The 25,820-nt window shown below is 54.5% G+C and overlaps 1 protein-coding gene across 1 annotated transcript in view; it reads left to right on the top strand.

Annotated features, from left to right (window-relative positions):
- FSTL4 (follistatin like 4) overlaps positions 1 to 25,820 on the top strand; it is a 263,832-nt gene that overhangs the window by 75,078 nt on the left and 162,934 nt on the right. The gene's annotated exons all lie outside the window — the stretch shown is intronic.

Raw genomic sequence — 25,820 nt, 5'->3', positions numbered from 1 at the left:
AGAATCAGGCGAGTTCCTAGAAACAGCAGTGTCCATGCTGCAGGGAAGAGGAGGGTGGAGAGCCAGACCCCTGAGCTTAAAAGACCCAACTTAAGTGGGGCCCGGGGCAGGCTCTTTGGCACGCCCTCTCTGTTCCTTTAGCAGAGCAAATATTTACACAGTGCTGTAAGTGTTTGTGAAGCACCCGCTACATCCCAGCCTTTTTCTGGCCCACGAGAGGTGATAAAAAGGAAATACGCAGCACGGGTGCAGCCCTGTGGTCTAACGATAAAGCTGAGACCATGCAGAGAGGACACTAAATACATATTGGTCGATTGAATTGACGAACATCAAACAAAGTATGAGAAGGCAGGATTTGGGTCCTGCCTTTCCCGCAGCCCACAGTCAAGCTGAAATGTGGGCCCTGATCGGCGGTGAGGGGCAGAGGTCATTGCTGCCTCAAGGACTTCAAAGGCACGAGAGAGAGGCTCGGGGTGGCCCGGCCTTGGCAGAGTGTCAGAGGCCCCAAATCCCAGCGCAGGATTAATCAGTGGAGCCTGTGCTCTGTCGCAGAAGGAATTTACAATCATGCCAGAGTGAGCTTCGCTGGAGCCAATGTAAGTTGTCACTGTCATGAACAGCAGGTTTTAAGCTGAACTGACACCCTGGGAGGCTGATTTCTGGGTTTGGGTTTAGAAAACAGTGGGTGACTGTGATTTGTGCGAATCTGTCTTGGATGCCCCAAAGTCACGGCCCTGATGGTGGACGTCTGACTGCTGCATAGGTCTACACACCAACAATTAGTCTTCCGCCTGTCGCTGGGGAATCCTGCGTTTCGGGACCCGGTGATGTGAGCAACCGTGACAAGGCTCTGTTCAAGTGGTCAGACCCCCCAGAGATCTGAGCAGAGACTCACCCTCCGATTAATCTGGGAGCCGTTTTCCCAGCTTCAAACCAGCCCTCCCAAGACCAGATTAGATGTCGCTCCTTTGTGTGTTTTTTTAAACACAGCCTGAGAAAGGCCGGCACTCAGTCCGCAACCGGGCGGCTGAACTGCGCGTGTGTGGCTGGAAGCCATTTTCGCCGGTCACCGCCTGCCACGTCAGCCGTTAAATGTTCGGAAAATGACCTGTAGGTACAAGCACTGTGCGCAGGCTGTACACGTGTGTGTAAACCGTGTGCGTGTGAGCAGTGCATGTCGGTGTCACTGACTGATGCTGAGAGTGGGGTGGGCTTTGGGGTTCAGGGAGCTGATTCTGGGAGCCCCAAGGCAGGGGGTACCTGCTCCCTCCCCCTTCCTCGCTCTGGGGACCCGCAGCCCAGCGGGTGCTCGAGGGACAGCTAGTGAGCGGCCTGGATTGAGTGTAGGTGGGATGGGGGACTACGGTCACTTGCGAAACCTGAGAAGTACTCTGGGGAGTCGGAAAGGGCCTTGAAAGGCATGAGCTATTATTTTTAAAAGGACAGCTTTGATGTACGGACTCTGTAGTAATAACCCCAGCTTTCATCACCTCTGTGTCGCAATTCTTAGTGAGCCGGACCATGAATGGGGAGTCCTGGGGAAAGAGGACTTTCTCAGACATTCCCGCACCGAAGGCAGATGAGAGGATGCGGATGTACGATGAGCCCAGAGGTGGCCCTGCAAGCTCTAAGGGGGAGGGACTGGGGAGTCACCCGAGGTTTATCTGGAAGCCCCATTTGCACAGCACACCGCCGCTTCAGCCCCCCGCAGAGCTCCCGTCACCCAGAATGTTTGGGGTATCCGCTGGAAAAAGAAAATCTCAGTCTACAACATAAGATTACACGTCATAAGAAAGTAATTTGCTGTCCTGAAGAGTTCACAGACTCAACACACTGGAAGGATAGCTCCCTTAGACTCTTCATACAATGAAACAATGTAAAAGTAACTATTAAAAATCCATGTTTGAAATTATTAAAATAATAAAAAGAAATAAAAGAATGATAAAGTATTGTAGGACAAAAAATACAAGCAAATTTGGATCAGTAAAATTTCTAGAAATTAAAATTATTAAAATTAATAACTCAGTGAATGGTTTAAAAGTATATCAAACATAACTGAAGAGAGAATTATTGAACTGGAAGATAGGTCTGGGGAAATTACTCAGAAAAAAGCTCAGAGAAACACAAAGATGGAAAATATAAAACATTGAGAGAGAATATTAATAGACATTGAAATATTATCAAGAAATATTGTTTAGAGTTTTGAAGAGCAAGTAGTAAGGTCTGTAAAGAAAGTATAGAGGGAATGGGGGAGAGAAAACATTGGAAGTGATAATGGCTAGGACTTTTCCAAAATTAAAAAAAAAGATATAAATTCCTAGACTGAAGCAGCACACCAAATCATGAACAGGATGAATTCAAATTATGTCACAATGATGTGTACAATACCAAAGATAAAAAGTGACCAAAGAGAAAAAAAGATTAACCACAAAGGAAAAATCACTAATTGCAAACTTTTCATTAGCAACAGTGTAAGCCAGAAGGCAATGGAATAATATCTTCCCAATTATGAGGGAAAATAATCAACGTAGAATTTCTATTTGAGAGTGAGGGCAGAGACACGTTCTTATAAAGACTTGGAAGCTTACCATTCACAAAACCTTGCTGAAAGAACTACTAAAGGATATATTTTAGGAGGAAGGAAATTGAACCCAGAAGACAATAATGGAATAAAAAAATTGCTAGTGAGAAAGGGAATAGTCAAAAACATATGAGTAATTATAAGAAAGCATTGACCGTAGAAAAGCATCAATAATAAAATGACTAATTTGGGGATGTTTAAATATGAGACAGGAGGTCATGATGATCTGTACTAAAGAATTTTATAATTCTTGTGTTATTTGAAATGATATTAGGCCTTAAGCCAAAATGTATATTAAAAATATAAGGGTAACCTGTGAAAGAATAGAAATAGAATATAACTTCCAGCACAGAAGAGTGGAAGAAAGGGGTTGGATAAATAACATCCCACCAGTTCAATAGAAGGCAGGAAAGTAGACAAAATGAAGCAAAGTAAAAGCATTATAAATATAATATTTATATTTAGTATAAATATATACAGTAATAAAAATAGTAGTAAATAAATAAAATAATCTGGCAAAAAAGTCTGAATAGATCTGCAGTACATATTAATGGATTGAATTTATCTGTTATTCAACATCAGTTCTCAGATTGAATTTTAAAAATCCAGAGATGTGCTACTTACCAGAGTCATTTCTAAATATAATGACAAAGTTTGAAATTACATTGATGGATGACGGAGCGAGAGCCACGCCGAGGTCAAGCGTCACTAGCAGAGTCCCGTGTGCGTGGCGGCAGGGTCCCTGTCCTGGTGAGCTGCTCTCCTGTCCCTCCCTCTATCTCTGGGACCTCAGGTGAGCCTCAGAGCCTCAGGCTCTCGTCCGTCATCTGCGGGGAGGATGGTGACAGCTGAGATTGCGGGAGGCGGCGAATTCCAAACAGCAGCACACGGACCGCGGGCGCTTGCCCTTCACCGTGCGCGGCCACCCGCGAGCTCAGTCCCCGCGGAGCCGGTGCCAGGTGCAGGGATGCCGGGCGTGGCTCGGGCAGTGGGGTTGGGAGTCCTGTGTGGGCCTTGCACGTGCTCAGAGGACAAAGTGCCCGAGCACTGTGCTCCCAGGGCGGCTCCTTCCCAGAGTCGGGCCCTGCCCTGAGACGCGGCTCCTGGCGAGGGTGACGTGAGCGAGGGGCCACTGCCCGGCGGGGCCGTGTGCTGCAAGGTGGGCAGCTCCCAGGGGCGCCTGCCGGAGTCACGTGTCAGGTGGGAGCCCCAGATTCTGCCCTGACTGGCTGCGTAGCTTTGAGCAAACTGTCCTCCCTGGGCCTCAGTTTCCCCGTCAGTCCAGTGGGGATGGTATTACTCCGTGTGATTCTGTGGAGCATCGCGATGTGCGTTGGCGTCTAAGACTGAGCCCGTGCGGCTCCGAGCCCCGCTCCCTCCCGCCCGTCCCGGCCGCCGGCTCTAGCTCTGGGCCCGCTGGCCCCGCGAGGCCGTCACTGCAGACCAGGGGCTGGGGCATCGCCCAGGCCCTTCCGGAAACACCACGGCAAGGGGCACCAGGTGGTTTTGGTTTTCTTAGTACTTGGTACTTGGTACTTGGAGTAACTTGTGTTGGGTGATGGAATTTTTCACAGGGAAACACATTTTTCCTGTCTCCTCAAAAGCGTTTTCAGAAACGGTCAACGACTGAGCTAGTTTTAACGGCACTGAAGGACAGAACAGGAGGGAATGCTGGCGGGACTTAGGTCCCTTCCTCCTCTTCCTCAGTCTCCCCTTCTCTTCCCTTCCCCCCTCCTCCTTCTCTGGGTCTCTCTGCTCCGTCTCCCCACCCCCACGGCTCCCCTCTCTTTGGTCCCCTCCCTTACGTTCTCCTAGAGTCTCTCTGTCTCCATATCTCAGTCTCTCTCCTCCTCCCACCTGTCTCTGTCTCTCAGACCCTCCACCCACGCCTGTCACTCTCTCATCCGCGAGCCCTGGGGCCGGCGGTCACGGGAAGGCTCCGTGTCCGTGCGTGTCAGCTAATCGTGCTGCGATTGCCGTTTCCTGGGGACCGGTGCTCCCCCCTACTTGGGCACAGGCCCCTTTACCAACAGGACGGCGTCTCCACGGTCCAGAATTAGAGCAAACAGTGATTTGCCGCCGAAGCAGAGTTTGTCTTCTGGAAGAAGCTCACTGTGACGAGTAACGTGTTGGGGAGAGGTGGGTGCACCCCAGGGAGCCGTGGCTCAGGACCAAACTGTGTCCCTGCACAGGGCCCCCGCCCACCCGCCAGCCCACGCAGGACGACAGCTTGTGTGCAGCTGCCCTGGCTGCAGCTGGTTGCGTATGTGTTTGGTGCGTGCGGATTATAAATCATTTACTCTCTTAAAGTGGGTTTACAGGACCTCTGCTGAGCAGCAAGCCCTGGCCGTATTTCCTTAGCCTGATCTGAGTTGCTGCATATACCGAGATTAAATGACATTTCACTCTCAGCGTTCCCAAATTCAGCCGCTGCCAGCGCAGCCCGGCGTCCTCCCAATTAGCCTGGGCTGGCGAGACGCCCGCCTGCGCGGGGAGCGCCGTTACCTGCCCCTAACGGCGTCCTCCGGCCTCCTCCACGGGCCTCCGGGCAGGTGATCTTCAGCCTCCACTCCCAAGAGCCAGCTCAGAACATGGACCCTGCTCCTCGGTGGTCCGGCAGCATGTGCTCCAGAGGACGAGGGTTCCCGCGGCAGGAGCTGCTGCCGGCCCTCCCCGCAGCCAGGAGGGAAGCTGGTGTTTGAGAACGTCTCATCAAGTTATTTTCTGGGCAGAGAAACGGCGCTACCCGGGGAAGCCACATTTCATTTTTAAACCCAAACGCATGGCTGCTGTCAAGGACAATATAACTGTAGTGAAATCCTCGATAAAGAGATAAACACAAGAGAAGAGCTAGAAAGTTCTTTGGGTAAAGTTACCCTTCAAATCATGCCCGCATCGAGCGTTAGCCTGAACTGCATGGCATCTTCCCCGCAGCAGCGACCGCTGCCTGATGAACACACGGAGCTTGCGTTTAGGTCACTGTGACCCAACTCACGCATGATCTCCACTGATACCCATGACAGCCACGCAACGCGAGGAGGGCATCGCTCTTCTACAGATGGGGAAACTGAGGCCCTCATGCTGACATCAGCTGTAGAAGCGTGGCCACACTTGAAGTGTCCTGAATGCTCACACCAGGCTCTGGCCCCTGTGCCACGTTGTCACTTCAGAGGCAGTAGGCAGTGTTGTCGAGCAGTGCGCAGACTGTGCTACCACCCAGTGCCGATACGGCGGTGGAGGCTTGGGAACGTGGAGGGATTCTCTCCCTGCTTTGGCAAAAGCAGGATGAGAATTCTAAGCTGAGCCGTTTTAAACCTTGTATGAAAGCATGTTTTTCTTTGACACATGACAGCTCTTACAAATGTAGGAGAATAAAGCTTTCCTTCCATACGAGCTAGTGGATATCTTCTCTTTCATCTTGGCTAGTAAAGAAAACAGATTTTTTAGCTCTTTCTGTAATCCCGTGTGTGTAAGCGGCCTCCCTTCTGGCGTCATCCTCAGAGTTCCGTGTGAGAAGGCCCTTGAGTCAAACGTGATTCTGAAAACATTTTTCTTCCTACATGTCAACATTCTGCAAAGAGAGGGCTCAGAGATGGTGACAGTCCCACTTCTGCTGCCACCTTCCCTTTGCTTCAGGAGTCCCTGCTTGGGTGACAGACAAATCGCCCAATGTGCTGTGCAGCAGAGAAGGGGCCACACCTGGGGACAGAGAGCCTGCGTGGACCTGCTCCCTGGGCAGAGGTGCGTCTGGGAGACGGGCAGACAGGGGCACGGAAGGCAGCTGGAGACTCAGGGTGGGGTCGAGGGAGAAGGGTCCGAGACAGACGGCGAGAGTGGGCATTCTCGCTGGGAGGCCGGGCAGGCTGTGGAGACGAGGCCCCACACCAGTGAGCCTTTCAGCCGGCGCGTGTGCAGTGCAGACCCGGGCGGGGCGCCGAGGCGGTGGGCTGTGGGCCGAGCGGCAGAACCAGCCGCAGGGAAGGACTTTCCCTCCGGCTGAGCACCCTCTGCCCGCACTTGCCCTGCAGACCTATGATGTCTCCCACTGCCAGGCCCCCAGGCACCCTGCTGAACCACAGACGCTGACGGTGCTCTGTGACACAGTGGCTCCGAGAGGAAAAGGGTTGCTGGTGACCTGACCTTGGCCTCCAGACTAAATAATGAGACCAGGCTGAGGCCAGGGCCAGGGGTGGACTGTCGGGAAAGAGTAGATGGTGGCCGGCCCAGCCATGGGGACTTGAATGGCCTTGAGCAGTCTGGCTTTCGAGAGAGTGCGGTCACAGCCCAGTCGGTGTACGCCCTGCCCTTTCGTTGGGGTGGTGCTGGGCACAGCCCCCTGCGTGGCCCTTGTGTCTGGCTGCTCTGTCTGAGCTCACTGTCCCCAGGGTTCCTGCGTGGGGCCGTGCACACCGGCACTTCCTCCCTCCTCGTCACCGATCATGTTCCGTCACACGTGCACATCTTGGTCATCTGATCATCAGTTGAGGAACATCTCAGTTGTTCCACGTTTTGACTGTCGTTTCCACATTTTCCCTCTTTGGATGGATCTTATGGCCTCTGTATAGACGTCATCGGTGAAGTCTGGTTTGCCTGGGGCTGGTGGCTTCTGTTTGACTCCCTCAGCCAAACCAACACTTACTTAGCTCCGTCTGTGTGCCCAGCACTAGGCTGAGCCCCGGGAGCCCGGCAGTGAGCGAGATGCACGGGGTCCTCACCTGCACGGGCCCCTCGTTCTGGGGCCGGGAGACGGGCGGAAGCCGGCCGTTCGGGGAAAGCACAGCAGGCAGCGAGAGAGCCCGGGAGGAGTCGGACAAGATCACGGGAAAACGTGCAACGTGGAATTCAGAATTTTCTCAGCATTTTCATTTTACTTAAACTTCTCTCAGTTTTTTCCCGGCATTTGAAACTTCTATTTTCCTTGAAGAATTCTCCAAATACACTTCACTTTACATGGAAAATGTTTGAAGATTTGAGAGAGAAGAAATCTGCACACTTGGGGGACTGAGACACACCCTCCACTGTCCGGTGGTCGGGTGGCTTCTCCCCTGCTCTGCGGGGTCTCGGCACCCCCCACCTCCACACAGGCAGCCCCTCCGCTGCAATCCAGGTCAGCATAGAGGCCTCGGCGGCCTGCAGCGGAGCCGCACTAGCACGCGGGAGCGAGTTACCCCCGTTATCCCGCCGTGTAGAAAGCTGCAGTTTTGCTCTTCATGAAAAATTAAAATCCTGCCCTGATCTGATGGGAGGAAACGGATGTGGCAAGTTGGGGGAACTCAGCTAGTGTTGAACAGGCAGGTGATAAACTGCACGCTTTCTCCACTCAGGGGATCAATGGAGAATCTGAAAGAGAAAATCTCAGACAAAATTAAGATTAAATTTGCAAGCCCGTAATAGCGGGAATGCATCCTAACAACTGCAGCAGAATAAGGCTCTCTCTTGGAAATGCATTATTTATCCCGCCTGTTACCACAGTTACCGACGCTCCTTCCCGCGGTTCGAACCCGCGCGGGTTACAGGCGCAGTCCAGAGACTGCGGCCCGCTCGGCGCTACGGTTAGAATTTCAGATGAGCAGTCGGATATTTTTAGACTGTTTGCACGCAGAGTCGCGGCATAAATCACGAGGATGGAGGTAGCTGAGTGAGTCTAAATCCAAATGGGGCCACAGTGTGGGCTTCACACAGCATAAATTTTGTTGAGAGAAGAAAATCGCTGCCTCGGTTATGTGGTTCGTGCCCACATATTTTTCATTAGTCAAATCTTGGAGGAGCCTCCAAAGTGGTGTCTGCTTCAACGGGGACCTTCGGTGGAAGAAGGTAATTGGCTTCCTAACGAAACCCGCTCACGCCGTGACACGTACCAGGGAGAGATTCGGAAAAAGAAAGTTGGGCCGCTGGCATTAGCGGGTTGGCATCTGCCTCGGATGTCTCCGTCCAAGTCACACCGGCCAGATGACGGAACTTTCTAGTGATTGAAGCGTAAAGTGATGTGAATGGTCCCCAACAAGAGGTGTGTCCCTCTGTACCAGGGACAGGTAGCAACCACCTGGCACATTTCTGTCTGAATTGTCTGGAAAACTGGCACTTCTCAGAAAAAGAAATAATTTTTTTTTGCAGAGTTTTGAAGATGAAGTTTAAAGACGATGCTTTCAGAAAGGTTTCTGCCTGAGCCAATTAAAATTTAAGCAGGTTGTTCTCTGAGAGAAGAGAAGCAGCCAGAACATTAGAGGGTCATTCCTTCCCCGGGTGTTCCCGAGAGGAGAAGTCCTGTGAATCTTTTAAGGGCCTGGGTTCAGGACCACGCAACACAGCCTGAGCCCGGCTCTGGCAGCCTTGGGCAAGCACACGCCCTCCAGCCTCAGTTTCCCCATCTGCAAGTCGGGGCATAGTACACCCTGTCTGCACAGGTTTGTTGGGAGGGTCACATGAGATGTATGAAAATCATTGAACACAGAATAACCAGCGTGAGATAAATGCCCAGCATAACGGCAATGTATTGGAAAGACCTAGAAGACATAGAATGTGTTTGAATAGCAGAGAGAATAAGAGAGAAGATGGTGGAACTCTCTTGAGTACCTGCGAGAGATTTGACTCAGTCCCGTTAGAAATCAGAGCGATACTTGTGCAGCCCAACTAAGTCAGCAGCAGATCTCAGGAATATATTTAAACCTTTTTCTTTCTTTTTCTCTTTCTTTCCAGATTTTTTTTTTCCTCACAACTAGTGAATCATTTAGACAGAGAGATATTTTAAACCAAACTCTAAACATAAACAGTAGGTAAATATTTGCATATCAACGGTATTAGTTTGCTGACTCTTTAAGCAAAATGCTGATGGCAGAACAAGCTGCAGGGACGAAAGTCTCCAATCAGAAGATGATTTATTCAGTTCATCCTGTGCACCAGGCACAGCCCAGATGCTGGGGCACTTTGCCAAACAGGTGGAGTTGTTTGCCCAAGGTCACAGTGCCCGTTAGTGGCAGAGCTGAGATTCAGACCCAGGGAGCCTGGCTCCAACCCTGCGTCCCTCCCCTCTGCTTGCTGCTTACAGGGTGCGGTGGGAGTGTCGTGGGGGTGTCGTGGGGGGTGTCATGTGCAACCTTTGGGTGGGTCAGTTCGGTTTATCCTGATCCCCCGGATCTGCAAGTGAAGGAAGGACCCCATGACCCCAGCCCCAGGGACTGAGTGTCCCTGACCCAGGCGGAGCTTGGTCCCCGACCTCATCCAGCCGTTTCCGGGGATCACATTATGTGGCAGCAGAGGGAACTTACAAACCAGCCTTCCGGTTCTGTGTGGATAAATCTCTGTGTAGCTCCGTGCGTGTCCCGCTGACCAGGGCGAGCGAGGCCCGCTCTACACGGGAAGGACGACCCCTGGCCCTTGAACGGGTGGACTGTGGTGGGACCAAGACGGCCCAGAAGGACGTGGCAGAAGCTTTCAGGGGACACAGATTTCTCTCTCCTCGGAGAACGGACACACACGGGTGAGAGTGGTCAGTTTGACCTCATGCACTTTCTCCTGCGTGAAAGTTTGCCGAGGAGGTGAGAGGCTGGGCTGTGCCCGTGGCACAGGGGCATTTTCTCTGCCACCTAAAGCCCACGTCACCCGCGCTTCGGAACCGAACAACAAGGAGGTGTGCGTGACCCAGGCAGCAGAGGGGCGGCAAACGCAAGATGTGTCAGTCACGGGCCGTCCGATTCCTTCATCTCTTTGTCACCGAGCTGAATGGAATTTACCGCGACCCGGGTGGCAGAGCTCAGAGCGCTGGAGATCGGTCCCGTCTGGTTTAGACGCTCGTCAAGCCCCACGTCCTTGCCTTAGCCCCATGGGCCCCTCTGCTCACACCTTCCTGACCTGAGCACCTCACCTTCCTCTCCTCCTCCTCCTCCTCCTCCCCTGAACTCTCCTCCTGCTACGTCTGCACCCCGCACCCTCCCGCACCTTCTCAGAGAGCCCCCGGGGTGGGTCCCACCCACCCAGACTCCTCTTGAGGTAGACACTGAAAGGCTGTTCTGCCACTCAGAGGTTCTAGAAGGCAGGGACCATCGCACATGCATGCACACGCGCACACACACACGTGCACACACCCATGCACACATGTGCACACACGCACACACATGCACACACACACGCATGCACACACACGCACACATGCACACACACGCACACAGGCATGCACACACACGCACACACATGCACACACGCACACACATACATGCACACACACGCACACACATGCACACACGCACACACATGCACACACACGCACACAGGCATGCACACAGGAGGGCAGGGTGGCAGGAGTGGCTTGCAAATGCAGACTCACTCGCGGCAGGTTTTTGCAGCGAGGGAGAGCTGCCCTGCAGACCTCTCCAAATTCCATCTCCCGGTCCATTATCATCCCAGCCTGCGACGGGAGCCCCGCCCGATAATCCAGACTCGCCTATTACTTACTTTTTTATCTAGAGGAAATAAAGAGAAACAATTACCTTGGTGTGACATTCTGCCATCTCTGCAAAGCCACCCGTACCTGAGACTTTGCCAGCAGCAGGAATAATGAGTTAAATGCTAAATATTTCATAGCAAAGAGAGTAGCAGGGCTATTGAAAATAAATTTAAAAGACTTTCATGTATTCTGGTCATATATCCCTGGCATCAAACTTCTCCAGGGATAAAATAGCTTTCTGGCAGGAGGGCTGTGGCGGGCTGGGGGGGGGGGCGGAGGGGAGAGCAGCCCTGGAAAACCCACACGGCCTCCCTGTCGCTGCGGACACGCCACCTTTGTGGACACACCTTTGAGATGATTGAGGTTGGACTATCACCGCAGAGCCCTTTTCAATAATGAATTTTAAATTATAAATGACATTTTGTTGTGTGCCCTTCTCTCCCACCTGTTGGTGGCTAACGGGGAAAATCGATGCAGTTGTTGTCAAGACAGCGACCTTCCCCAGTGCGAGGGCCTGGAGCTCAGCCTTGGTTCTTACTGAGAAACGCGATCCCGGCTCCCCAGCCCTCCCGAACCTGAGGGTCTGCCATGGCCAAGTCCTGGGACCAGCCTGGGCTGGGCACGAGGCTCACAGCCCCCTTGGGACACACAAGCTGTGACAGTCCCTTTCTTTCTCTTCCCCTTGAGGACAGGCTACGGGAACCTGACGTGAGGGTGATTTGGGGGCCACGTGAGGGTGATTTGGGGGCCATGGCGTGCCTTCGGCTCCCCAGGGAGAAGCCAGTCTGAGGACTGGGAGGAAGTGGGTACCACTAGTTAGCATCGCAGGACTAGTTCAATGAGATAATTATCAGGCTGTTTATTTACTGCCTTTAAAGGAAGCAGCTAAGACAGAGAAAAGATAATTTAGGAGTGACCGTTGGCGTGCCAGCCCTTCCCCTGCCTGTGTTCAGAGTTTCTCTCCTCCTATCGCCCATTCTTGGCAATGAGATGCGCTTTCCTTGTTAATGCCGGACGGGGAAGCAGACAACGAAGGCCCTTCGTCGCAAACAGCTGCTTAATGTCGCAGCCTGCCGGTGAGTCGCCAAAGCCGTGGAGTTTTGCCTGTCCCTGAGCGCAGAACACCTTGATGGCTGCTGCAGAATGAAATTGTTAACACAGAAGAGCAAATCCTGGCGTTTCCCGTGGGCCTGTGCACCTCCCGGTGCGCTGACGTGGCCAGACCCGGGGGCTGCGTTCTCTGCGGGGCTCTGACCCGGCTCCGTCCCCCTCTGTCCCTTCCCCTCGGGCACGTGACAGGCGTGGCGGGACCTGGCAAGGGAGTGTCACGGGGGCATCTAGAGCTGGGGTGTGGAGGAACCGTGTGAATGTCCCAGTCCCTGGGTCCTGGGCGCACCTGTGTGCAAGACGCCACCCTAGATGCTGCACTCCCAGTGCCTCAGTTTCCCCTAAAGATGAGCCCGGGATGGAAAGAAGGTACAGCAAGAGGACTTGAGCTCAGACCTGTTTACTGTGGGATAGATCATGACTTCTCTAGAAATGCTGTCTTTGTCATTGCTCCTTTCTTAGGGATTCCTAAGCGTGCTAGACTCCTCTAATCACGCGTGTCCAGGCAGTGCGGCGTGGTCTGGAGGCAGAGGACTGGCCTAACTCGCCTCTGGGCCCCCTGACCACTGGGCAGCCATCACCACGAGCTGCCGAAAGTGGCCTCACTGCAGACGTGACAGGTCAGTGCTGACCTCAGAGCCAGAGAGGCCACAGGTCGGACACACCGTCACTCTGTCCCGTCACGACCAAAGGGCCAAACGCTGCAGACCTGGCCATGTGGCGCTGCCAGCCTGGCAGACTGCCGAGCAGCGGACACGCTTTGACATGTCACCTCCGTAAAGCACACCATTGATTTTTTTTTTTTCTTTTCAAATCAGAGTCTCTCCAATAGCATCTGCAACCCGTAGAAACAGAGTGCTGGATTGGGGCACATCGAACAGGCAAGGTCACGTTCCCTAGAGAGGGCCGCCAGCTGCCCCTACTGGACGGAAAGAGTCTCAGACAAGGAGGGGAGGCTTGTCAGACCGGAGCTGGATGACAAACCCTGCAGGAGCCACAGCAGCCTCTGCTGAGACAGTGAGGTCACAGGCAGGGGCTCCCGCCGCGGCTCGCGAGTGCGAATCCCGGCGAGGTGAGCGGCGCAGGGGACAGGACACAGAGGGTGGAGCATGGGGGCCAGGCCACACTGCACGTTGCGGGACCCTGGGAAATCACGTCCCTGTCCCAGCCTGGGTTTGTCATCTTTTAAGGCTGGCGTGGGAATCCGTGGCCAAGATCTGTCCCTGCTAAGCCAGCATTTGGATGTCCTCCCACCGTTTGTCTGTAAACTGATTCTAGAAGTTGAGGACAAAGAAGTCACTTTTACATTATGATGACCATGAGGCGTTGTTCTCTGGAGAGTCACGTCACGTCCTGGTGTTTCGCTCCGTTCTCTGGGCGCCTATCAGCGGAGGCGACTTTCTGGCATCAAGTTCAAGTACTTTTCACCCTCCGTCGATTGCTCACATCTTCCAAGCAGTCACTCATACTGTCTCTCTCATCATCAGTTGTCTTTTTTTCCGGGAGTCCTCTCTTCTGGAGTCTCTTTTTCTTGTTCTAATCTAGAATGTTCTTTTCGTTTGCACTTTCCTTCCCAGGATACCCTGAACGTCCCTTCTTGGCGTGCACTTTCCTTTTGCTGGAGTACACCCTTATGTTATTTCCCAAGAACGCATGAATAGGAGTTCCTCTTCCTATTGCTCGAATGTTTGAAAATGCTTTTATTCTATCTTTGTACTTGATGGACAGGTTAGCTGGGTGTAGTGCTCCAGGTTAAAAATTCTCCTTCTGTTAGTCAAGCTAGTCTACTGCTATAATAAGCCCCAAGTCTCAGTGGTGTAATAGAGTTTATGGCGTATTCATATCATAGCCTGCTCAATCCCTTGTAATGTCGGAACGCCGGGGTTCTCTGCTCCATGCAGGAATTCAAAGACCAGATTCCGTCTATATGTGGCCTCCAAAGTCACTGTGGACAGGATGAGAAAGAGAGAGAGTGAGCGAGAGAAAAGGAAAAGGCCCACCAGCTCTTAACTGACCCAGCTCAGTAGTGACATATCGTTCTCCTCACACCCGGCTGGTGAGAGCTCGTCAGAACGTTCCATCTAGATGCAAGAGGTGTGACCGGTGTAGTTCACCTGTGTACGCCGGAAGAGCAAGCCACACCCTCAGACTTTTAAAGGCATCAGCTTCAAGCAAGCAGCGTCATTGATACACAGTCCAGTGTTAGACATTCTTACTCCTTGTGAGTGACCTGTTTAATCTAGCTGGGAGCTATTAGGATCATCCCTGTCTCGGTCTGCTCAGGCTACTGTAACAAAATGCCATAAACCGGGTAGCTTAGGAACAGCAGGAATTTAAGTCTCACAGCTCTGGAGGCCGGAAGGCCCAAGGTCAAGGTGCCAGCAGGTTTGGTGAGGACCACTTGCTGGTGCACGGATGGTCCTTTCAGCCGTGTCCTTGCGTGGCAGAAAGGGCGCGGTGAGTCTCTTTATAAAAGGGCTCTAATCGCAGCGTGAGGACGCTGTCCTCGTGTCCTAATCTCCTCCCTAAGGCCACACCTCCTAATGCCATCACCGTGGGGATTAGGATGTCCAAATGTGAGTTGGGGGGACACAAACACTCGGAGCAGACAGTCCCTTGGGGTCCGTCGAGGTCCGTGAGAGGAGGGCGTGTGACTGGCCAGCTCATGTCCAGGGTCTGTGCCCGGCGCGTGGCAGGGCAGGATGAGGGTGAAGCAGTTGACACGCGTGCCTCCAACACAAAAACTCAGTAATTAAGACAAAAAATATTTTAATGCAATATTTTATAAAGTTAAAATTCATGCAAAAAAATCCATGATGAATGCAGTAATTAATATCCTCAGTGTTGTGAAATTTTGCAGTGATATGTCCGACTTTGTGGTTCCTTCTCTGGGCTCTCCAACCTAAACATAAATATCCTTCCTCAAATGAAAGCAATGGTGATTTTTTTTAAACAAGTTTTCTGTCTTTCTGGAAATCGTAATGGGTATGGAACCTCCTGGATCAATATTTTCTGTCTCTCTCTTATTGTACGTTGTGTAAAATTCCCTTGGCTTTATCGTCAAACCTGAGTATTGAACTTTTCCTTTCCAGAGTCACGCTTTTAATTTCCAGGCACACTTTCCTGCTCTCTGATTTCTAGAAGTGACATCTTCTTGACACCAGACGAGGGTACTTGTTAGCAGTTTTTGGTTTTCTGTTTGAATTCTGCATTGACTTTTAGTTTTCTTCTGTCACGTGGATTAGCTCCGTGTTGGGGTTTTTGTTGTTAACCGTCATTTTCTGCTAATCTGTTTCCGGTTCCTCCGTGGCCCTGCGATGTGTCTGGTGTTGCGGGTCTGGTCGTTCTCGATCGTCCCCTCCAGCGTGGGCGTGAGGGAGGTGCAGAGGCTGACACGCAGCTCTCATTCCTGGGCAGGGTCGTCAGGGGGCAGGTGCCACGTCAGCGTGAGCAGGTCGTGAGCGGGATGTGCCGTGGGCCCCATGCAATGCCCTTCCACAGGGGGGAGGGTGCCGGCACCCACGGCAACCGCCGTGGCTCTCCGCGGGCGGCTGATTAGTTTCCCTTAGAAAAGAACCCTCTAAATCTTTTTCTGCGTAAGCCAGTTTTCCACATATAGACCTTCAATCTTTCCCGGTCCCACCTCGCCTGGCTGCGAGGGAGGTGTCATCCCGGAGGTGGGCTCCCCGCACGGCGCTGCCCGTCCGCGCGTGTTCTGGGCTGTGGGCTGTGGCCTGAGGTGTCCCCTGTCCTGTGCACCCGTGAACGCTCTTCCGGGAACATTTGCCGAAGACGCCTCTCCCATTTCTTTCATTGTCGTGGTTTATTCTTTCAAAGTCACTTTGATTGCGTCTCAGAAGGAGAAGGGAATCAATGCAGGTGCCTCCCTTGCCATCTGGAACCCTCCCCTGCGGCTTCTGAGCTGTTTGCGATGTCTGGCTTCCTGGGCTCGGCGCTTGGCTTCTCCGGCTTCACGTGCCCAGCACAAAGCTGCCGTGTGTCCTCCACCAGCCGCCAGCACTGTCCGTGCTTCCTCTGCTCGTGTCCCCTGCAGGGAGCAGCACCAAAGCCACCCACTTGCTTGAACTGGAAATCTGGGTCACCTGTCATTCGTCCCCTTCTCACATCCGTGTCTCAGGGCAGCACCGGGGCCGTGGGCTCCTGGGCCGTCGTCCTTGCCACGGGCAGATCTCCCGATGGAACCTGGGGCTCCCCTGCGTCCCCGGCCAGGGCAGCTCCTGCTCTTCAGAACGGGCACTGCTGGCCGTCCGCGCACGCAGGGGAGCACGGTCCCCCGGCTGGCCGTCCAGCCCCTGCAGCGTCGTCCTGAGCTGACCCTCTAGCCTGGCCTCCGTCCGCCATCCTCTGCTCCTGCCTCTGGCCAAGTGCGGCCGCCAGTCCCGCTCAGACATATCTTTGCCTTCACACACCTGTGCCTTTGCTCAGCTCGAGACGCCCCTTCTTCCGTCTCTGCTTTTGCCATCATCCTGCCCATCCTTTAGGGCCTGGATTGGATGCTGCCTCCTCCAAGAAGGTTTCCTGAGTTCCTGCACTTGGCGGGAGTCTCTCACCCCTCTAGGCCCTCCCAGCCTCGCCCTGTGTCTCTTGTGGTGCAGCCGCCTGTGCCGGAGCACCGGCTGGGTGGTGTCTGGTTCCCCGTGAGGTTGGTCGCGTCTGGCTGTCCCCTGGAAGTCCCTTGGCGGGCGGTGCAGCGCAGGAGCGGGGGAAGGGAGTCTCCCAGTGCCGCTGCTCGGCGAGTCCCAGGGCTGGGACCTGGACCCCAGGCTGGGCGTGTGGCCGGCCGACAGCTCGCCTGGTGCCTGCGTGGTGCCGTTGCCGATGTCACGCTCCTGTGTCTGCAGGTGTGACAGACGGCGGCTCCACAGCTCCCTGCTCTCCTGCCGCAGCAGGTGGATGTGATCTTTCTCTGTGAGGAACGTCAGGTCCTCCTCCACGAGCAAACAAAGGAGGCGATGGGGCCACGGTTACTCTCTTCCACCCGTGACCGCCTCGGGAGTGAGCCAGACACAGGTAGCCGTGACCCAAGGCCAGGATCGTTCCCACCCACCCTGGCCTGGAGGCCCAGGGTCTGCGCAGCGGGAGAGTGACCCTGGGACAGTGACACCCACAGGACACAAAGACAAGGCCCACAGAACCCTGGCTGGTGCCCAGAGGGGGTGTGCTGGACGGGCAAGCTGGCCCCCGGCCCCCGTGGGGAGAGGTGACTGTGTCTTGTTTCCATCCTCCCAGCAAGGGGCCCCTGCAGCCCGCGCGCCTCCTCCTGCGGCCCCTGCAGCCCGCGCGCCTCCTCCTGCGGCCCCTGCAGCCCGCGCGCCTCCTCCTGCGGCCCCTGCAGCCCGCACGCCTTCTCCTGCTGAGAGGTTCCCACCTGCGACAGGACACGCAAACCGCTGCATAAATTACCAACCTGGAAGGAACCTGCCAGTCACCTCCTAGGTGGTGTTGAGGTTGTTCCTGTGAGTGCCCCATTCCGAGGCAATTAGTCTAATTGCTTTTGTTATTTCAGAAAACAAATTAAACCACCCGAGTGTTTCAAGGTAGAAAACCGTCTCCGGTGTGTAAGAAACGTTCTAGGAGAGCTTAGCTCACCGCAGGCAGCGTCTGAGCAAACGGCCAGGAAGGAGTCTCAGGGCACAGGCGGCTCGGCAGGCCGGACCTCTGCGAGGGGGGCGGGCTGCGAGGGGGGGACACGGGCCAGGCCTCTGCTCCCGCTGGCCCTGGGTGTGCTCAGAGTCCTGCCCGGCCTGGGGGCACCTGAACTCCTGCCCCCTCTCCCTGTGGCCTGCATGGTCTGAGCATCCTGCCTGCTGCCCACGACCGCTGTCACAGCCCTGGCTCAGACCCACCTCCGTGGCCGGGATCAGTGGGGCAGCCACCCAGCGCAGCTCCCTGTCATCCTCCCAGCCCCCCTCCTCTCAGCCAGCATGGGGGCCGCCTGAGGAAGCACAGTCCCTGTCAGGGAGGGTGTGACAGGGGGTCATGCAAACAGCGCAGGGTCCACTCACGGTCACCTGGCACAGTCTTACGGATGACAGGTGCTCAGAAGGGACTAACGTGGGTTGAGCCAGCTGGAACAGACTTTGAGAGGCCAAAAGAACTTGAGCCGGACTGCGGAGGGCGGGTGGGAGGGAGGACGGGGGCTGCCGCTGTAGGTGCCACTGGGCACAGCAGACACTGGTGAACTAACACTGGGAGACTGCCAGGGAGTCGGGATATTGTGGAACCGGAAGTTTTTAAAGCCCCAGCAAACCACTTAGAAATTGAATCCAGTCCCCTGCAAGAGACCAAAATGCTGAGTGTGAGAATCACCCTGTTGTGCTTGAAGAGCCGCTCTGGGAGCCACCAGTCTGTGGTGACAGGGAGGACGGATGGAGGCCCCAATATTGAGACACGGATCGAAGCCCGCTGTAGTCGGGGCACTTTCCCTTCAGGTTGGAAATTTTAATGTCAGAGCTGTGTTGACAGGTGGAATTTGAGTAAGTGATTTGTTCAGGCGTCCACAGCTCACAAGAGGGCTTTGTTCCCAGCAGCCTGTTGTGAGCCAGTTGTTTGAACCTTTAGACAAAAATGCAGTTTTTCCACAGAAGTATTCCCTTGAATGTGGTTTAATTTCTAGCCTAGTATCCAAAGCTTTATTTAACCTTTAATGTGGGCCGGGCACAGTGGCTCACGCCTGTAATCCTAGCCCTCTGGGAGGCTGAGGTGGGAGGATCGCTTGAGGTTAGGAGTTTGAGACCAGCCTGAGCGAGGGTAAGATCCCTATTCCTACTAAAAATATAAAAAATTAGCAGAGCAACTAAAAATAAATACAAAAAATTAGCCAGGTGTGGTGGCGCATGCCTGTAGTCCCAGCTACTCGGGCGGCTGAGGCAGGAGGATTGCTTGAGCCCAGGAGTTTGAGGTTGCTGTGAGCTAGGCTGACGCCACGGCACTGTAGCCTGGGCAACAGAGTGAGACTCTGCCTCAACAAAACCCTTTAATGTGGCTTAAAAACACTCTACACATGCAATCAATATCAGGAAATGCTAGTGTTACAGGTAAAATAGTGACACTGAAGAGGAAATTGTTTTCTCTGTTTTTTGTTTGTTTGGTTGTTTTTGGATTGGTGTAAGCTGAAAGAGACGGGGTAACTGGCAGAGGTGAGAATAACCTCACAGCATACAAGAGTCGGAAGGCGTCTGAGCAATAGTTGAGTTCCAGCCCTTGTTTGTCAACTGAGGAAATGGAGATTCAGAGAGGTGTGGTGTCTGACCCAGGGTCACACAGCCAGCTAGTGTGGCTAGAACCCAGGCCCAGCCTGCGGCAGGTTTCAGAGAGACTAACAGATGTGCTCGGGGTGCTCCAGGTAGTGTGGCCCCGTTAGAAGGCTGTTTTTCCCGGTTTCACTACAGAATATGTCCCGTGTTCTTCTTACAATGGAGATGAGGCTCACGACGGGGAATGGAGCCCTGGGGCTCACAGACAGGGAGGAGAGAGGAAGTGTGTGTTCAGGGGTGAGAACCAGCAATGAGGTGGAGCTGACTGAGCTGGAAGTTGCCAAGGACCAGGAGCTGAGGATGTGTGGCGGACACGTGGTCCACCCACGGAGGAGCCGGCCCTGGACCCCAGGATCAGTCTGAGGACACAGATGCACCCCAGGGTGTCCTGCCACCCCAGGCAGCTTTGCTGCACGTGGAGTAGAGGACTGTGTGTGTGGACGGCAGGGGACAGGGTGACGTGGCCCTTGCCGAAGGAGAGGGAGGTGGTCAGCCCAGACACAGCTTGCTGGTCAGGCGGTGGCCCGGAGCACGGGAAGCCAGAGCCGAAGCGGGAGCCGGGGCCGCTCACCGCCCGGGGCCTGGGCTGAGGCTGGTTCCTGCGGCCTTTGCCTCGGACTGTGAACTGCCTGAGGGCCAGGACTGTCTGTGCCGCTCTTAGTTCTCTGCAGCCTCTAGCAGACGTTGGATAATATCTATTCACTGAATTCACTCAACTTTAAGATACATTTCTGAGAGCAAAACAACTTTTTAAAAAATAGTATTATTTAAAATTGACACTTGAAATTCTAGACAAATGTTTCTTTAAAATCTAGAATTTAAACATCTAATCCTCATCACATTTGATTGTCCCACATATTGAGTGGCCCTTGGTGTGGCATTAATTCCACATACTGACTCTGGTGGGTGGTCCCTGAGGAGCCTCCCCCAGCCCTCATGGGAGAAGGCTGCCCTGGTCCCGGGAGCAGGCGGTGGGCAGCCCGCGGGGACAGCCTGACGGTTGGGGACGGCCTGCCGGTCGGGGACAGCCTGTGGTTTGCCTGGCTCTTTGTTTCCAGCCTCAGAACAAACGCGTGTGCCCTTTGCTGTAGCCTCGCAGGCTCAAGGAAACGGGAGAAAGCAGTGGGGTCCCGCGGTTTCTGGAAGTCTCCTAGCTGAAATGTCCCCTGGTACCTTCAGACCCCCATCCCCTGCCACACCGCCCCCCTGCTGGGATCTGTTAGGGGAGGGGAGGTGACAGTTCACGTCCCTCAGAGGCAGAGATCTGAGCACCGTCAGCCCCAGCCTGGCTTTCAAAGGCCACGGGAGCTGGGGTGTCTCATGTCCCCTGCGCCTCTCCCCCACCCGCTTCTAGACCCGGCGAGTGTGGCCCTGGCTCCCACCCCTGCTGCTCCTTGTGGATACGGCGTGGCCCTTGCAGGAGGCTGGCCAAGCCACCTCATGCTGGAACGATGGAAAAGGTTGCGGGTTTTACAGCACTGAGTCCTTCCCTCCTCCGCCCCTATGATCCTACTCTTACAGAGACGACAGTGGGGCCAGCCCTCCTGTCTGTGAGGCCTTGTACCTGGCAAACAGGTGACCGGCACCTAGCGGCGTGCCCACGAGGCTGGCCCCTGCCCAGGCCCCAGATGGGAACGCAGGCTCAGAGAGGACACATGGCTGTCTAGGATCCCAACGCCGGCCACCTCCCTGGAGTTCCCATCAAGGAGGGCCTGTTCTCCCCTCGTTAAACAGACGGGATGAGATTCCTTCGCCGACTCCAGGACTGACTTCAGTCTGGGTGAGGACTGAGAACAGGGAGGAGGAAGGCTGGCCACTTACGCAGGCTGGGTGACGGCACCTCTGCTTCCTCTTGAGCTTACGCAGCTGGGATCGCAAAACCCGGGGCAGATATTTCAAGGCTTCCGTGACTATTTTCTTAAGGACAAAATCATTCTTTTTTATTAATACATAAATCACTTTTTTCTTGAGCAGGCCCAAAGAAATGAAACACAGATGGTGATGATGTTGAAAATGTTTACCTATTTCCTCCCTGAGGACATCAGATTAGCCTTTTCTGTGGGCGGAATGTGTAATGCGCTGGAAGACAGTATCGTTCTTTTGATCTTACAATACATTTTTCATATCTTTGCCGCAAAAGCTGATTATTATCGTGACATTTTTAAACAATGACTGTTCACTGCCCAGAATGGGAAGGGAGAGCTCAGCGGAACGTATGGATGGATGGAGGCCTGTCGAAGGCCGGGCTGTGGGAATGAATTTTCCTGCGTTTCTCCCGCCCGGTGACATTGGCATTAACCCCTCCCTGGCCGATTCGATCTTGCGCGCTACTTGGAGTCTGACGCTCGGCTGTGAGTTGGCCGTTGCTCGCTTGCATGCAGAGACGGTTGATTAATGGCCCCGTCCACTCCTTCCAAGGTCGATGTGTCCTCTTTTCTTCTGGAAGTTAAAGCACCCTTGATTAAATGGCAGAAGCAGATTGAGTGGGGAAAGGTGTGGGGAAGGGCTTTTACGATTTGAGGGGGCTGCGCAGGCTTGAGACGCTGACGTCTCCGTCTGGATGGAGCCCGTCGGCGCAGACGGCTCGGGCGCCGCGAAGCACTCGGTCGGCTTCGGCCGCGGGAACGGGCGGTTCTAAAAGGCCCCTCCGCGCCGATCCCTCGCCTCCTGGCATCGGAGAAGGGAGAAATCAGCAGAAGCGGAAAGGACACAGATTTCAAATGTTTTCTGTTTCATTTTGGCTCCAGGGAATTTTGTTTGTGTGGGGAAGGGAGTGAGTCCACACACCGGGCGGCCCCCACGTGTGTGCCCCGCCAGGCCCGCGATGTCCTGCTCCGTTGCTGAAACCCACAGAGCGCTGGCCAGTAGCGGCAGGTGAAGGACGGGCAGCGACCGGCAGAGGAGAGGTTAACGCCGCCCGGGCCGTCTGCAGCCTGCGGCGGGGCCGGGCCGTCTTGCAGCAGAGGGAAATTCCCCACAGCCACAGGGAGGGAACAGACAGATCATGAGTGGATTTGAAATTATATTTCTTTCTTTTAGCTTTCCTTCCTTCCTTTCCTTTCCCTCCTTTCCTTCCTTTCCTTTCTTTCCTTTGTTTCCTCCCTTCCCTTTCCTTCCCTCCTCCCCTCCCTTCCTTCCTTCCTCCCTCCCTCCCTCCCTCGCTCTACCTCCCCAGCCCAGGAACGGCGTCACAGAAAGCCGTGGGCTGTAAGCCGCACTCGGTGTGTTTAGCTCCTCTCGCTGAGGGCTGTGGAATGGAATCGCCCCAGTCGTGTTTCACGAGGCCTTTCAGCGAGTTCCCACCCCGAGCAGAGAGCTGAAGGGCAAAAAAGCCGGAAGTCCCCAGGGCACAGATGGAGCCAGAGGTCGGTCCCGCGGCGTCAGGCGCTCGCGCCTGGGGAGTGGCCAGGCTGTGCGCTTGTGGCAAGTCCCGACTCACCGCCTTCACGGCACAGACCGGGCGCGCTGGGGACTCGTTCCCTTGCTGGGGCCGAGCTACAGCGGGGAGGACACGGGCTCATGGCGTGTGCCTCAGGGTTTTTTAAAGCAGAACTTTGTATGATGGTGTACCTTGACCTTCGGTAAGTCTTTCTAGAGAAAGGAAAGAAAGAAACCTTCATACCACTGGGTCCTAACCCAACGTGCCAGTGACCGTCACGGTTTGTTGGCCTGAGCGGGGAGGCTGTGTCGGGCCGTGGGTGAGGTGTGGTTAGGAGGAGGCAGAGAAGCGGCCGGCTGTCCCCAGGTATTGGCTGGACTAACTCATCAGCTGCACTGAGGAAAGGGGAGGGGCTGGTCCAGAACCACAGCTTGCCGGCCAGCGTCACCCTCAAAACCGCAGCGCGGAACAGGAGCCGAAGGCCTTCGCTTCCCGGGGCCTGTGCTGGTGTTCGATCCGAGCACGGCCGACTCCTGGCCGCAGGGTGCTCTCGCCGGCTTCCCAGCCAGGGGTTCCTCTCCACCCCCCACCAGGAGGTTGGGGCTGCAGGGCGTGTGTGTATTTGCACGTGTGAGTGTGCGCTGTAGAAATCAAAGCCACAGACGGGCCCCTCCTAGCTCTTCTGAGGGTCCCTGGGGTCCTGATACAATCAGGGCGTGATGTCCAAACCCTGATCCACGCGGCTGAGGCTCTTCATGGGAAACATGCACACGCATGTCGCTGACCTCACTGGCCCCAGCCGCACGGCAGCGTCTGCGGAACTTGCTGATGGCGAGACCCCAGGAGGGTCAGAGACCTACCGTCCCCTGCAGCATTTTCCCTGCAGGCTAGGAGGGTTCTGGATGCGAGTGCAGGCTGGAGGGCTCCCCTTCCTGGCACCAGGTGGGCAAGGGCGTCTAGCACAGGTTGTCCTGCCGGGAGCCCCTGACCTCAGGCTGCGGTGTGGGTGGCCAGGAGTCTTGCTCTGTGAAGGCGTGAAGAGGAAGGAAATCTAAACATGGGGAGGTGACTGCATGTTCCACGTGCACCTGTCTCTCACCCGCTCCCCGACCTGCACTACAGACTGCTCAAGGCAGAGGCCACCTCTTCCTCCTCCTTCTACCCACCCCTTTTGCTATATAGCCTGGCACTTGTGGTTCATTTAACCAACCTCTGCTGAGTGAGGCCTACTATGTGCCCAGCACTGTACCTTCAGGCCCCAGCAGTGACTGGCAAACTGTGTGGTGTCCCAAACAGCCCAATTCCAGGTCAGCAGAATTTGGCTGGTGGCTCATACCAGGCCGTGGATGCTGCGTGGCTTGTGCCTGGGCTGCCTCGGGAACCCCTCCGAGTGCTCCCAGACCACGTGTGAGTCCACGGCAAGAGAAGCACCGCCTTTGGGAGCAGAGATATTTCACTTTCTTGACCAATGGCTGACGTGTCCAGGCCACCACCTGCCATCTCTGTAAACTCACGAGCTCTAGCAGCGGCTGCCGAAAGCTCAGATTCAGGGTTGAGGCTGGAGTTGTGTGTGGAGCGAGGGGTCAGGGGTTTCACTGGTGCAGACCCGTTCAAAAACCAAGAAGACAGAACCCGACACCCCTTCCACATGAAGCTTGTCCGGGACTTCCTTGCCAAGTTTCATTTTTAAAAGCTCTGCAACTTTACTTAAATGTATGTGTTTTTGCTTTGTAATCAGATTTTCACCAAACTGATATATCATTAAACCTTTGTTTTTACAATACATGCTTTATTGCAAAACCAATTTCAACAAAGCATTGCAGATGCAATGTAATTTTTATGTCCTAGTTGTTTTCTTCTTTTCTGGTTGCTAGGGTACCAAACACTTCTGAGAAAGTAGCTTGATAGTATCTATAATATGGTGGTTTTCTAGATAAGAGATTGCATTATCCCCATGTAATATATTTGGGCAGACTGTATCCATCATGGCTCGGCTGGATAAATAAATTAAAACACGCTGATTGAGGAAGAAATGTGATATTTATATTGCCGAGAATGGTTTCTGTTTCTCTTCTGGCAGCTGCCGTGTTCCCGGTATGCCTCGTCCCACCCGGCTTAGTTGTTTCCATTTCTTATGAAAGATAAAAATGCTCCGAAGCTTTCAGAGCTGTGCAAACACTGCTTTTGAGGCTGGGTGGCCGTCGCCCCTCCAAAACCTCCGTCCGCTCCACCCGGCCCCCTCGTCCTGATGAGTCATGAGATGAGCTTAGGGTCCTTAGGGGACACTGACTGTGCTCAGCGTGGTGGCCCTTTACGGGAACAGCCTCCCTTGCTTGGGGTGTGCTGGGGCTCCCAGGTACAGACTCCGGCTAGAGGAGCCTCACAGACGGGCCTGTGCTGTCTCTCCTCGGCTATTTCAAGACAAGGCCCTGCTGGGCCCAGGCCAGGGAGCTGGGGATGGACATCTGCCCTGACTCTTGCCCACCGAGGCTGCCAGCTCAGGGGAAGACATGCAAGAACAGGAAAGAGCCACCTGCTCAGAAATCTCCCAGCCGGAGGGTGCTACCCCCAGGGACAGGTTCCACTGATTGGGGGCGGGAGCAGCCATCCGGAAGTCCATCCAGTCTGAGTCCAAGATCTTGGAAAAGCTATAATGCGGTCCCTAGACACCCAGATGTGGTCACACGGGGGCCATGGGATCGGTGATGATGGCAAACTGCAGACTTGAAGAGAAGGTGGCATCGGCAGTTGTCCAAGGAGGACCTGAGGCTGCTCTTGCTTCACCTGCAGCAGCTGCCCACGAAGGACCGGTGGGAAAGAGCAGGAATTCCGTGTTGTCACTGGATGCAGGGGATGCACACGGCACACGGAGCTGAGGGCTGGGCCTGGCTCTGGATTGGTCCATTCATTCATTCATTCATTCATTCACTCCTGAGCCTGTGTCTATGCAGGTGCTGCTCTGGGCACGGAGATCGAATCCAGTCCACAGTGCCCCGTTTGTGCGACCTCTGACCAGTCGCTTCAGCACAGGGCTCC

Source organism: Lemur catta, chromosome 5 (assembly GCF_020740605.2).
Source record: "Lemur catta isolate mLemCat1 chromosome 5, mLemCat1.pri, whole genome shotgun sequence".
Lineage (NCBI taxonomy): Eukaryota > Metazoa > Chordata > Mammalia > Primates > Lemuridae > Lemur > Lemur catta.
The sequence above is the reverse complement of the archived record's forward strand: the minus strand, read 5'-3'. Positions and strand labels throughout refer to the sequence as shown.